Source organism: Drosophila subpulchrella, chromosome 3R, assembly GCF_014743375.2.
Source record: "Drosophila subpulchrella strain 33 F10 #4 breed RU33 chromosome 3R, RU_Dsub_v1.1 Primary Assembly, whole genome shotgun sequence".
Lineage (NCBI taxonomy): Eukaryota > Metazoa > Arthropoda > Insecta > Diptera > Drosophilidae > Drosophila > Drosophila subpulchrella.
Genome location: NC_050609.1, coordinates 9,852,716 through 9,857,214, shown reverse-complemented (window position 1 = coordinate 9,857,214; position 4,499 = coordinate 9,852,716).

Below are 4,499 nucleotides of genomic sequence, written 5' to 3'. Positions count from 1 at the left end.
TTGCATATTTGCGGTTGCGGTGTCCGACGCATGTGAAATGCTTTTTTATCCTTATCCTCCTTTCAGCTCCTCAACACTCTTCTTGTCCTCGTCCTTGTCCTTTTCCCAACTTTTTTTCGACTTTTTCGTGGCTCACATGTCTCGTTTTGTGTTGCGTGTGTCAGTGTGAAATTTAGCGCCAGTTTTTGTCGCATTTTTGGCCTAGCAACATTTTTCGGCCATAATAGACTCTGCATAGAAAATGAGACCGGTAATTTGATGGCACCACATTGTAGGCAAATATAGGCAGCCTGCGGTCCACTTTTCCCCTTTTTCCTCTAACCTGTGACCTTTGCTAGCCGAGAATGTGTGTGTGTGGCCAGCATTCGAGTGTTGAAATTCACAGAAAAGATTTTAAGGATGTTTGCGGAGGAAGAGGAAGCCACATACTTCGTGGCTCAGTTTGTGGCAGGTTCCCAACATAAAAGACGGACAACTTAACCATACGGCACTAGAATATAAACATAATTGTTTGCTAAGCTACTCATTGTGTTTATTTGGCTTACCTTTTTAAAGGTTTTGAGTATACATAAAGAGAAACTGTAAGTCTTTAACACATCTTTAAAAAATGAGAATGATAAATGTAGTATTGGTTTGCGTTTAATGAAGGTCAAGGTAAGGAAAAAATGTAACTAAATAACTGTTTAAATAATGATATTATTATTAATTAACTATTTTTAATTTTGGTAACTTTTACTGTGCCTTAATTTTCTCAGTGAAAACTCTAATGACCATGTTCACTCTACTACTACTTTTGATAAATCATATTAAGTTAATAAAGTAACTTTTGTTGTGTCGCAATTAAAGCACTCTCGCACATTTTCGTCCCTCTACATCTATATATATCATGATTCAAGTTGTATTTAAAGTTGTAACTGTACAGATTTACCTGTGATTTTCCACCTACCCATATACATTTGTAAATTATGTTCCTAGTACTCAAAATGGCTTTATTTTGTGTTTGTCAGAATTGTATTTACATTTAAGTGGCTCAAACAGGCGAGAGGAGCTTTGGCCACACACAAGGCCAGGTAAACTTCCACCCCTCAACCCCCCTTTCTCCAGCCACGCACTTACACAGAGTTCGCGCTCAATCAACCCTGTCTTGAGCCCACTTAACACGCCCGCACCTCTTGCACTCGCTTTCGCAGCGCGCCTTGATTTATTTGCCACTCCCCCCAAAATTGCCAGCCGCCTCTGCTGTCGACAATTGGCTTTGCGGCTACTTAGGCCTTCACTTCAGCACCTGGAGAAAAACGATAAGTGTTTGGAAAATTATGTTTCAAATCGTTTATTTAATCAAGGTTATTGCCTATAATTTAAAGAAACATTTTTGGAGATCATTAAGAAATAATATGATGAATACAAATAGTAATACAAATTTCTATATATTAAAATGATTGAAAGAAATGTTAAATATTATATTAATTACCTAAACATTTCCTGAAAGCATCTTATTTAAGAAAAAGTCTGCTAGTATTAACTTGGTTTAAAATTGAAAATGTATATAACTATCCATTATAACCAGAACCCAGTTGTTATATATATTATAAAATAGAGTAATAGTTCCTCTCCGTGCAGGCACATGTAATGCCAATCTGTCAGTGTGTGTGTGTTTGCACGTGTCAACAGTTTGGCAAAATGTCCAGCACTGCGTATACGCAATGTGCCGGGTAGTTGCTTGTATGTATTTAAGCCTAAATTATTAACCGAGCGGCAGCAGGAGCAAACAGTATTGCTTTGCCATAAACGAGCACTTGAAACTAACACACACACGCACAGTCAAGTACAAACACAAGCACAAGCACACGCACACTCACACACTTGCAAGCATACACTAATACACATCCAAAATGGGTCGCAGCGGCAATTTCATGAGTCATTTAACCGAGTTGCACGAGGCGGGAAACTGAAAAGAAATGAGAGGCAGCCAGGAAGGATCGATGGATGTTGGCTGTTTGGATGTTTTTCGGTCTGCCGTTGTCGTATGCCACATGATTATGTTTATGAAAGTGGCCCTGTGTGTGTGAGGGTGTGTGCGAGTGTGGGTGTTATTGGACATCCATGCCGTTAAAGTGCGCACAAAAACATAAACACGAAATCGAAAAAAAGTAAAAACTTGCTGCGGATACGAGTGGCCAGCCTGAGCTATCGTTTACAGAAATAAGAACACTGTAAAAAATAGTTAAGATCAAATTTAATGTCAACTTAAATATAAGATCACATGTTTTATGGTAAACAAATAAAGAGTCATATGAAAAATAATATATATGCTAATAAAGTTTAAGAAACAAAAGTTATCTTAATGTTCTCACAGTAAACATACTAACTTATTTTTTCCAGTGCCTTAATATGTGGGGTATTGTGTGCTCATAAATACAAACAAGGGGCACAAGCAGGAGGAAGGGGATGTTGGGAAAACGGAAACACGCAACATTCGCATCCGCATTTGCCTTTAATCCGAACCTCATTTCGACATGGCTGCTGAATCGAAAGGGATCCAGAGGAGCTGTGGAACTTCGGAACTCCCCAGGACTGACCCAAAAGTGCGGAAATTAAAACATATGTATTTATAGCCGCACACTTGGTCCGTAGTATCTCGTATCAGTATCCCTAAATCTAAATCTAACTGCAGCAAGTAGTAGCTGGGGAAAAACAAGAAGACAGCTCTCTCGCCTCCAGCTTAAAACTGACCCTTATTCGGGGAAAAACCTTAACAGCAGGAAAAGCAACAACTGTGCCAACAAAATTGCATCTCTGTGGGGGTGAATAGCACAGTAACTCGACAGAAAAGTTACTTCTCCGAAGGCAGAAACAATTTAAATGGAGAATATAAATTTTATTAAACAAAAAGTTTTTTCATACAAAATTCAGTGGAGTTTATAGTCGTTTTATTTGTCTACAACTTATATATTATTTTTTAAAATATTGTTTGTTATGTATTTTAAATTACTTACAACTGAGTGCAAGTATTACACTTGACTGCACTTAAACTTGCCGCATAACGCTGATCAAGTTGGCTACCTCCTAAAAGCCTTATCCCATAGGGTTCCGAAAAGTTTTCAATGAATATCAGGCACCACTAGAACATACGAGGAAACCAAGAGTACAAGCTTGGGGATGGTAAGTCCTCCGAATTCTACTCGAGTCCATTTTTCTGTGCTTGTTGTTGCCGGTAATAATCCGCTTTGCCACGACCCCAATTCTGAGGGCGGGCTAAGAAGAAGCAGCAGCTGCTAAACGGTCAGAGTTCAGAGCTTCTAAAATTTCAACGAGTAAAGTTTTAACTAAAAATTAAAGTAAGAATAGAAATGCATCTTAAATGAGTATTATATATATATTTTAATATTTATTTATTATCATAATTTAGTTTTTTATAAATAGTTAAGTGAAGTTATAAGTCGGCTAATTACCTTTCTTTGGTTTTGTTTTCTTCCGCCAACTTGCGTACTACTTTAACCACTCGACTGCTAATCCGAACAACAGCTTAGCACGTTAAGTATACGACGTGTTGGACCAATGACCGCTACAAAGCGTATTTAGTTCTTTGTGCGAGTACTGGTGCGGTTCCTGATGTATAATTTCATTTTAATGGGGGGAGAATTTTCTCCACTCTATTCCCCATTCTTTGCTGGGCTGCAACTGCTGGTAAAACTTTTAATTTAATTATAGTTCCATTTGTGGGCAGTGCACATATGCAGGGTGAAGGGTGATGGGTTCCAGGGAGATGGAACAGACACGCATAAGACTTTGCGGATTATGGACCGTAATAAATGTCCGCACAGACGTAACCAACTGGGCACAAGCCTTTGTGTTCATATTTATGCACATTTTCCCACAGAGGGGCACTTAAACCAATAAGAGTTTAACGTTACAGTTCTCATGGTGCAATAAGACCTAGAGTTTGTAGAGATATGATCAGAAATAAATGCTTATTTTAACCTTGTTAAATTTTCATCATTTAATATAATTTTGGTTTGTCAAAGCTATCACTTTGACTCCAACGGTCTTCGACTGCAGCCTTTTCCCATGCACATTTATTTTAGTGCTGATTATCTTGGGGCTGCCCAGCTGGGCGAAAAATCTAATAAAATACTTTCAGTGTGGGCAGATTGTGTTTTTTGGCCAATGCAGATGGAAATCTGAGGAGCCCACAGCCTGGCCTTAATTAAGCAATGCCCTTGCCCGAATCAATTTGCCAAGTGATGGACTTTATGGCCGAATACCAAGGGCATGCATATTTATGGCAAATTAAACAAACCGCTCGGTACTCGGCCATATATTAACGCACGGATTTGGCCGGCCGCCTTGTCATTGATTTATCGCAATCGGCTGCTGTAACAATTCAATAACTTTTCGGCCCAAAAAAGCCGCAAATAACTGAGAATGCTAAAGAGAAACGAACAGAGTGAAAGACTACATATCTGGTGGCCGCGCCAAATGTATTAAGGCCATAAACT